General features: G+C 41.0%; 1 long non-coding RNA gene across 1 annotated transcript; it reads right to left on the bottom strand.

The window, feature by feature from the left end:
- Positions 1–4,068: 4,068 nt before the first annotated feature.
- On the bottom strand, positions 4,069–8,966 carry LOC111773887 (uncharacterized). Its single transcript, XR_002808585.2, has 2 exons — positions 7,425–8,966; positions 4,069–4,144 (listed from the first exon to the last, which is right to left on the bottom strand). It is a non-coding gene; the product is annotated as an uncharacterized lncRNA (long non-coding RNA).
- Positions 8,967–10,354: the final 1,388 nt, after the last annotated feature.

The following is a 10,354-nucleotide window of genomic DNA, read 5'->3' as shown; positions in this document are numbered from 1 at the left end:
CATGGGGAAGGTGCAGACACCTGTGGGGAGAAGCCCAGCGTGCCAGGTGAAGCTGTTGCTCAGGGAGTGCAGTTCATTTCTGCTAGTTGGATCTCTGCTCCAACTTCTAGCTGTGTAACCTTGACTAAATTCTCTGTGCATTGAGTTCCACATTTGTCAAAGGGAATTGTAAATGCCCTCTTCCTAGAGTTAATTTGAGGATGAAGGAAGATTGGGCTTCTAAAATGGCTGTGGCAGGTCCTAACGCACAGATGATTCTCAATGAACATTGGCTCATTTCTTCCTCCCTGAGCAGAAAGTAACACTTTCCCTTTAGGCAATCTAATAAGCCTGGAGTCGCAGGGACCGGACTCGAGTTGGAGGGAAAGGGTTTTCGCACATCATCCTCTTTCTAATTCTTGCTTTAACATAGATTACAAGGAACAGAGCAATTCTCTGCAGGAGGCTTGGTGTTTGGATCCCCTACAACCCTTCAAGCCATAGGACTGAAGACGCATTACTCCTAATTATCTGTAGCCAGAAAGAGATGGATCTTATTGGGTTGACTGACACCACTTATGAACATGGACACTGGTTTATTAATTATTCTCCCCCTCCAAACAGCATGAGCGTCGTGTAAAACTTGGCATTTCCAAGTCTCAGCGGGCAGCCAGCAGCTAAAATTGGCAAGAGAGTTCCAAATCCTAGTTAATAGCCTTGTTCTTTTTCCTGTTTTCATGAATCCTGGTGGAAGTTAGATGGATGAAAACAAAGAAGGCTTAAAAATGGTTGCACTAAAGAAACCAATCCTGCTGGGAAGGATTCACTCCTTTTTTTTAGCCTTGACTTACCATTCTGGCGCTTCAAGTACACAGCTGTTTATTGAAAGCCAAGCTTCTTGCTACCAAGACCAATTCCTCCTCGTCTACCTGGACTTTTCCAGGCCATATCACTGAAAGTCTTGAGTTCTCGTAAACCTTACTGTCCTGGACCAACTGGGACTGTTGGTCACCCTACTGGAAAGGACCAAGGCAAATCGTTGAGAAAGAGACAGCTTCAATGAACTCTGGAACTACAGGCTGAGATCAGGAGAAGGAAAGTCAAGGTAGGGGGTTAGTGGCTTTAAGCAGGCCTCTAGAGTTACAAAATAGAACTCTTTAATCGTTGAGGAAATCCAGAAGTTGGAGAGGTCACTGAGGTCACTTTGGATAACCGATAAGCAAAATAATCAAACACCACAAAACACAGAAACAAAGAAAATTCACTCCCCTCCCAAAGTTGAAATGTGGAGTAGCCTCAGACAAAGTCCTCCTTTGGGACTAGGGGCAGAGGAAATAAATCAGCTTTCTAGGGAACTGGTCTGCAGAGAAGGACTCATCAAAATCGCCTGGAGTGCTTATTAAACAATTTCCTGGACCCCACCCCGAATCCACCAGACATAATTACTAGGGATAAGGACTGGGAATCTGTCCTTTTAATAAGCACTGTGAATGACTCTAATGTGAAGTGAGGGAATCATTTGCTCTGGGGCAATGATCTTCAAATATTTTGACCACTCATTCCCAGCAAAAAAAACCTAAAAATAAGTATATATCTTTGACACATGTATATGCATTTATTTATATATTTCTCTCTTTCTCTCTATTACTCCTACTCATCTTTTAAGTTTCCATTTCACACCTTGAGGAATGATTAAATTGGCTTGGTTTATGTTCTTTTGTACCTTGGATCTGTCTTTTCAGAACACACTCCTGTCTCCTAGCCTGGAGTTTCATGAAGGCAAAGGACTATGCCTATTTTATTCACCTTTTTTCTTGCAGCATCAGAGTACTTGGTCCATCATAGGAGCTCAATAAAATATTGGTTTGAATTGCATTTGGGACTCCTCCTTAAAAGAGAGAGATAGCTTGTCCATGGAACAGTGCTGGTTAATGCTAACATTGCATGTCCAAACTGCTTCATGTTTCCATGGAAACATAACCAGTAGTTCGTGTAGGCACCTTCACCTGTCAGTGCCAGGTACCCAAAGAGAGTTTAAAATCCCATTTCCTGGTCTCCAGCTGGTTTTCTCCTGCAGTGGCAGAACTGCTGCTGCAGGAGAAAGGGCTCTCCATTGAAAGAGCAGCAGGAGACATCAGTAAGAGGCTTTCAATCCAGACAAGTAAGGAGGAATGGAGTGGAACAGCTTCACTCTTCAAACAATACCTCCCCTCAGGTGGCATGACTCAAGGGAGAAGCCTTCTTGGGCAGGGAGGCAAGAGAACAAATCCACTTCACTCTCTGGGGGGCCTTATTGTTGAGTTCCAGTGATGGCTAACATCAATTATGCCATTACTACTTAATAGCACCTTTGAAAATGGGAATTGCTGGCTTTGGAAAAAAACCTAGTCAGTTTCTTTATCTACCATTGATGGAAAAGATCAACATCAAAATGAAGATTGAAAGACATGGAGCACATTGATGGCTATATAACCACTTCCAGGCATGGGAGGTAGATGTTGTGCACATTTAAGTTTGTAGAATGTTGTAGCTGGAGAGATCTCCAAGATTCTGATGCTTAATCTGTATCATTGCTGAGGTGTTGTGAAATAACCCAAACTAATTTGCTCATGTGCAACCATTAGGTTCTTTTTGGAAAATGTTTTTAATGATTTGAAACTTGTGAGGGTTATATGCTCTTGCTTACAACTTCCTACAAGATTATGATGAAAGCAAGTTTCAGACCAAATCCTGCCACATACATTTAGTAGCAGTCAGGCCTCAAAATGATCAGATCTGATCTTTGAGATTCTCTGACCATTGTTAAAAAAATTATTCTTGACACTTGTTAAAATAGTAAGGCAGACTTTATTCAGGACTATCAAGATAGATATAGGGACTAATGCGATGAGATTTTGCTGTAGGGGAGAGAAATTTGGCTCAAATCCTAATACAACAAGGAAAAGTGGGAATTTGTAACCAAAGAACAGGGTGTGAATGCCTGTTGGGGTCAGTGGATGGAAAATTATTAAGAGGAAACATCAAAGATAAGGGAGGGATTCTAGCTAAATTGACCTGATAGGATTCTTGCTGAAGGCAGGCTAGGATGATAAGACATCACCTGGTTGGTGGAAGATGAGGAACCTGATTAGACATCAAGACTGATCAGATGTGGAGGATGGGGGATTTTGGCTAAACTGACTTAGTAGGATTCTGGGCCTAGTTGAAAAAAGCTCAGGGGAGTCTATCTGGAGTTTGGTCAAGGAGAGAATCTTTGTCACCATATCTGGTGTGAAAGGTCCATGAGAGGAAAATGCAGCAATATTCTGGAAGCTAGATTCAGCTAGCTTTATAGGTGGATATTGACACCAAGAATCCTCTGAACCAGTAGCTGTTCTGTCTGGAATCAAGCCTGGGGTACATTTCAAAGGATACAGATCGCTGGACTTGCTAGATTTATTTACCCTACTTGTGCAAGAGCAGGAAGTGCCTTTACAATACTTTTAGCCAAGCCACACATCTTGAAGAGCATTCATACTAGTGAAAAACCGCAGCTCATTACCACTACCTGGAGTTGATAAAGGTAGTCGATACTGTTGGAGGAGCGCTCTGAGGTGTGACTTTCCATCACAGTGTTTCAAACACTAGCTACCACCTGTGGAGCGGTGTTCTCCCTAGTGTGATGGATCACTCCAGGAGTATAGCTTGGAACCAGCAGGTGGTCAATGCCAATGTATTTAATATAAATTACAGACTCACAGAATAATGGTACTTAGGATTAAAAAAAATCTATAATTATAACCTAAACATAACAAAGTAATCTTGTGCTTCTTAATTGTTTAGTGCACAGGTTATATATGGGAATGATTTTAAAGAAATCTGTTATCAACAACAAATGAGTAATTAAACAAAATTTTTACTCAGTCTAATGAGGTGGCAAACAACATTCCTAATGGACAGCAGAACTTAAAGTATTTGTCCAATCATTGTCCCTCTCAAAATATTCCTCATGAACAGAAGTTGCATCCAGAAGCTCTTTTCTCTCAACTCCCAACTCTAAATATTCTTCCAAACCCAAATTCATTTCTCTCTTTCCGTCTTCTCTCACTCTTTTCTCTCATAACTGTTTTTTCCCTTCCTTGTGGAAATCTAGGCTTTCCTGTTGACTTCTCACCATTGTCACCATCTGCATAATAAAGCACAAAAGAGAGAGGTGGGTGGGGAGTTAGGGAGAATGCAGGGCCCAGGTCAGAATTGTTGGAGGAGGGGAAGAGAGTGCAAATAGTCATTCTTTTTCTTTTCTTTCCTGTAATGTAACTTATTCAAACCCCAAGTTCATGGATGAGTATGATATGTCTAGCTATAGCTTATTCACTTTGGATCTCTTATTTCTCGTAATCACTCTCTCCCATTAATATACATATTACTACTAAAATTAAAATATTTTTATGTTTTAGATTTACTGTAGCAATAACATATATGCCACTGGAATTATTACAAACTTCAACTGCTAATTGAGTTACTATTTTTCTTGTGTTTAGAGATGATAGCAATAAAATTGATTCTCAGCTCTACCACTGCAATGTTTAAACACATAGCAAATGATAAATAGAGCAACAGGGGGGCCTGTAACTAATAAATAGTCTCCTTGGAGAGAGTTGGCTTTGGTACCTCTCACAGTGGGAGTCAGCTTATTTGACCCGGTAATTAGTGGGACATAAGAAATGAAGGATGGAGAATCCTTGGTCTCATTCTATTTCTGCACTACTCTGATAAAGAAAAGAATATCCAGAGAAGGGCAAAGGTTTTCCTAAGATTAAACCGGCCAGTTAGTGACAGAACCAGGACCAGAACCTCTCTTTCATGCAGTCTCTTTGCCAGATTTTGGTCGGCAGAAAATGGTTTGTTTAGACTAGGACAGAAGAATATAGAAATGGAATTTTACTTCTACGAATATGCAGAATTGAGCTTTGGGTAACTGGGAAATTTTGGATGAAGAGAAACAAAGGAAGAGGTCATCTTCGTGCAGCATAATACAATTTGGCATCTGTTCTCCCACGTGTCTGCTCATGAAAAAGGCACTTAAGCACATCTCCTAGGCTGTTGCTGTTAGTTAAGTTGCAAAGCAACCTCTGGGAAACTTTGCTATGATTGGGACTTCCTTTGGCCTGCTGATAACAGGACGGGCAATGCCCAGAGCCTCAAGCAGAGGAGGTCTACTTTAAAGAGAAGGGATTGTCAAAGAAAAATTGCACTGAGTAGAGTTAAAAAGGCAAGGAAGATTTTATTCAAGACTAGAGGTCCAGACTATGCAATAGGGGAGAATGAAGTCAACTCCACTGAAACAAAAGGCGGAGGACCTGAAACATGGAGGCGAGCTAGTGGAAAAGTCCTGGAGGGTGTTAGGGAGGAGGTTGGTCAACAGGATTAGACCAACTGTGTTTGCTAATCGGTGCTTATTGAAGTTATGTTCCTCCGCTCCCCCAGAGCCTGGGAGATAGGGGCCTGTCTTCCGTGATGATTACGTTTCAAAGGGCTAGCTCAGGTCCTAGAGAAAGATTCCTATGTTGCAGAAGATTTACTCTCAAAGGAACAGAGAAAGAATTTACAATTGCAAATTTTCTAAAGTAAATGCTCTAAGAAAAGGGAGGTGGTCAGGGGCCTACAGTCAGAAAGTAAATGGGTCTAAAGTTTAGTCAAGCTGAGGAGCAGGTGAAGGTACTCTTTGTCAGGGGTTTGAGGCCCAGAAGCAAGTAAATGCAGGTGTGTCAACTAAGATAAACTAGGTTACACTGGGAAGAGACCCTGTTCAAAAATTCCCCACCACAGGCAAGCCAGCAATACCAGAAGTCCCACTGAAGGTGATTCATTCTTCTGGTGTAGCTTTACTCTCCCAGCTTAGTCCACTTGTAAAATGCAGCAGTGAGTGGACCTAAGGGAAGATGGAAACAGAGCCCCGCCAAAGTGGCCACCTCAGGGGAGTTGGAAGAGGAAATGTTTGAAGGGGTAAGGGAAGATGGTTTTTAAACATTTTTGAAGTATAATCTTACTGAAAATTTACCTTCAACTTAGAGAAATCTAGAACATTCCATTTTTGCACACCTGCATGCATAGCCAGTGTACCTCTTCCCACTCCTAGATGTAACTCCCTTGTATTTACCTTTGTACCCGTAGGCCCTCAGTGATGCTCAGCACCTGGCAGTGCACAGTCAGTGGCTGCTACAAAGCTATTCTGGTTTCCTGAGTCTATGGTTCAGGAGCTTCTGGGTTTTGGGTCACACCACTTCTTGGGTCTAGGGAGCCCACAGCTTGGCTTTTATGAGTGTCGGTGGCTGTGAGTGCTCCTCTGTAGGGCAGCTGTATTGCTCACCCCAGGGGCTATTCCTTGTAATGTACTCAAGGGGGTGCTGTGAACTTAGAGTTCAATGTGAACAGTGCCCCCTGGAGTTGTTCAAGGTGAAGGTTGCAGACATTCATCTCTCCCCTTTCAAAGGCTGCTTCAACCTCCCGCTCTTCTTTGGCCAGTGGGTGTGTTTCCTGCACAGTGAAGGAGGTGTGGATGGCAGGCCTGTGCTGTCCTGGCTTTCCTGATTTCTGAGATGAGTGGTCTTTCTGAATCCTGTCAAAAGCTGTTCCAGAGGCTAGACTAGGAAGGATTCAAAAGGACACTCTGATCAAGAAATCTCTTTCTGGAGCATCTTGTTTTCCTCTACCTGACAAAATCTTGCTTATCCTTCATGACCCAGCTTGGATGTCACCTCCTCTGTGACATTTTCACCACTTCCTGAGGTAGGGTTAGAAGGTTCTCAGGGTTGGACCCCTTTCCTCTGGGCCTCCTTAGTGCACTGCTTATCCTCTACAACAGGAAGGATGGCATTTATTGAGCACAGCCTCTGTGTCAGGTGTCTTCCTGGGTGTTTTAAATGCCTAGTTTCATTTAATCGTCTCCAGAATGCTCTGGAAAGATGTTATTTCTCAGGTGAGGACTGACTTCAGGAAGGCCAGTTTGACTGAGGTCACCCAGCTAGCGGGGAATGGAGCTAGGATTCAAACCCAGGCTACCTGACTCCAGATGACATGGAAGTGCTTTTTCTACTACACTTCATGGATTCCCTGTGGCTTTTGCATCACTCTGCACTGTAATTGAGTATTTGCAGTCAACACAAGGCCAGATCTGTGAAGTTAGAGACCGTGTCCTATTATCTTTGAATCTTTGCATCGTAGCATCCTGCCTGACCCACACAGGAGACATTTGGTAAATGCCCAAATTGTCACTAATTAGTTGAAAATTCAGTCGCATTAATAAGCAAATACCCAGGGAAGAATGGAGTCTCAGAGGGCCCTTTAGTCTTCATTTAGCGTGGAATGACTTCCATGTGGCTAAATCTAATTGTCAATGCACAATCACTGTCTTATCTGACCCGTTCACATTTGAATCATTTGATATTGACGCCACCTCTTAATACCTGAGGCTATGCTCTCCTGGTGTTCTGCCTCCCTCAGTGGTCACTTCTTGGCTGGCTTGCTGGCCCCTCCTCTTCTTGCCTGTCCTCTTCCTGTCCCATCGTTGGTTCTCAGTCTTCTCCTGGCTTGCTCACTCACTTGGGGATCTCAGCCCACCTCAGACCTTTAAACACCACCTACATAGGGAAAAATCATACTTAATCTATAGATCCAGCCCTAATCTCTCTCCTGAATCCTGACACATATATTCACCTGGTACATATGTCCCCTCAGATGTCTAGTAGATGCCTCTGACATGTCCAAAGCTGAACTTCTGATTCCACCTCCTGCTCCTCAAATGCACCCTCCCTAAGAAAAACTGCTCCTCTACAGACGCCCCCTTCCTGAAGTCTTCCTTGACTCATCTCTTCTTCTTATACCTCATATCCAATCCTTAGGGAATTCTGGTGGTTCAGCCCGTACTTAGAATGTATACAGAATCTGATCACTTTGCATCACTTCACTGCTGCCAAGTCTCCATGACTTCTTGTCTGGATAGCTCTCTGTGCTTCTCTGCTTAGCCCACCACTCACTCCTCCTTAAAATTTTCTGAACACAGTAGCAGCAATCTTTTCTTTTCCGGCTTTATTGAGGTATAATTGACATATAACCCTGTGTAAGTTTAAGGAATACAATGTGATGATTTCATACAATACACATATGTATTACAAAGTGATTACCACGATAAGGTAGTTAACATCTCCATCACCATACATAATTACCTTTTTTTTGGTCATGAGAACATTTAAGATCTACTCTCTTAGCAACTTTCTAGTATATAATATGGTATTCTTAACTATAGTCACCATGCTTTAGATTAGGTTCCCCAGACTTAATCATCTTATAACTGGAAGTTCGTAAACTTTGACCAACATCTCCCCATTTCCCCCACCCCCTAGCTCCTGTCAACCACCATTATACTCTCTGTTTCTATGAGTTCAGCCTTTTTTTGATTCCTTTTATAAGTGAGAACATACAGTATTTGTCTTTGTCTGATTTATTTCACTTAGCATAATGCCCTCAAGTTCCACCCCATGTTGTCACAGATAGCAGGATTTCCTTCTTTTTATGGCTGAATAATATTCCGTTATATATATATTCCACATTTTCTTTATCCATGCATCTTATGTTGATGGAGATGTAGGTTGCTTTCATCTCTTGGCTATTGTGAATAATGCTGCAATGAACATGGAAGTGCAGGTATCTCTGCAAGGTAGGCTTCATTTCCTTTGGCTATATAACCAGAAGTGGAATTGCTGGATCATATGGTAGTTCTATTTTTAATTTTTTGAGGAACCTCCGTACTGTTTCCCATAGTGTCTGTACCTATTTACATTCCAACCAATAGTGCACAAGTGTTCCCTTTTCTCCACATCCTTGTCAATACTTGTTATCTCTTGTCTTTTTGATAGTAGCCATTCCAACAGTTGGGAAGTGGTACCTCACTGTGGTTTTGATTTGTATTTCTCTGATGATTAGTGATGTTGAGCATCTTTTCATTTACCTGTTGGCCACTTGTATATCTTCTTTGGAAAATTATTTTTCAGGTCCTCTGTAATTTTTTAATCAGATTATTTGTTTTCTTTTGCTATTGAGTTGTGTGAGTTCTTTATATGTTTTGGATATTAACCCCTTTTCAGATATGTGGTTTACAAAAATTTTCTCCCGTTTCATAAGTTGCCTTTTCATTATGTTGATTATTTCCTTTGCTGTGCAGAAAATGTTTAGTTTGATGTAGTCCCACTTGTTTATTTTTGCTTTTGTTTTTGGTGTTATATCCAAAAAATTCTTGCCAAGACTGATGTCAAGGAGCTTCTTTCCCCCATTTTCTTCTAAGACTTTTATGGTATCAGGTCCTATGTTTAAGTCTTTAATTCATTTGAAGTTAATTTCTGTGAGTGGTATAAGATAGGGGTCCAGTTTCATTTTTCTGCATGTGGTTATCCAGTTTTCTCAACATTGTTTGTTGGAGAGACTATCATTTTCCCATTGAGTGTTCTCAGCTCTCTTGTCAAATCTTAGTTGACTATATGCATGGGATTACTTCCGTGCTCTCACTTCTGTTCTATTGGTGTGTGTGTCTGTTTTTATGCCAGTACTATACTGTTTTGATTACTATAGACTTATAATATAGTTTGAAATAGAAAGGGTGATGCCCCAGCTTTGTCCTTCTTTACAGGATTGCTTTGGCTATTTGTGGTTTCATGTGAATTTTAGAATTGTTTTTTCTATCTCTGTGTAAAATACCATTAGAATTTTGATGAGGATTGCATTGAATCTATAGATGGATTTGGATAGTATGGGCATTATAACAATATTAATTCTTCTGGTCAGTGAACATGGGATATCTTTCAATTTATTTATATCTTCTTCAATGTCTTATAGTTTTCAGTATACAGATCTTTCACCTCCTTGGTTAAATGTATTCCTAAACATTTTATTGTTTTTGTTGCTATTTTAAAAGAGATTGTTCTCTTTATTTTCTTTTTCAAGAGTTCATTGCCGTGTATAGAAATGCACTGATTTGTATATGTTGATTTTGTATCCAACAACTTTCCTGAACTCATTTATCAGTTCTAACAGATTTTTTGGTGGAGTCTCAGGAATTTCTACATATAAGATCATGCCATCTGTGGAGACAATTTTACTTCTTCCTTTTTAATTGGATGTCTTTTATTTCTTTTTCTTGCCTAATTGCTCTGGCTAGGACTTCCAGTACTATGTTGAATAGAAGTTGTGAGAGTGGACATCCTTGTCTTGTTCCTGATCTTAGAGGAAAAGCTTTCAACCTTGCACCATTGAGTATGATGTTAACTGTGATCTTGTCGTATATAGTCTACACTATATTGAGCTACATTCCTTCTATACCAAATTTGTTGAGAGTTTTCTTTAT

The sequence above is a fragment of the Equus caballus genome, chromosome 1, assembly GCF_041296265.1.
Source record: "Equus caballus isolate H_3958 breed thoroughbred chromosome 1, TB-T2T, whole genome shotgun sequence".
Lineage (NCBI taxonomy): Eukaryota > Metazoa > Chordata > Mammalia > Perissodactyla > Equidae > Equus > Equus caballus.
The sequence above is the reverse complement of the archived record's forward strand: the minus strand, read 5'-3'. Positions and strand labels throughout refer to the sequence as shown.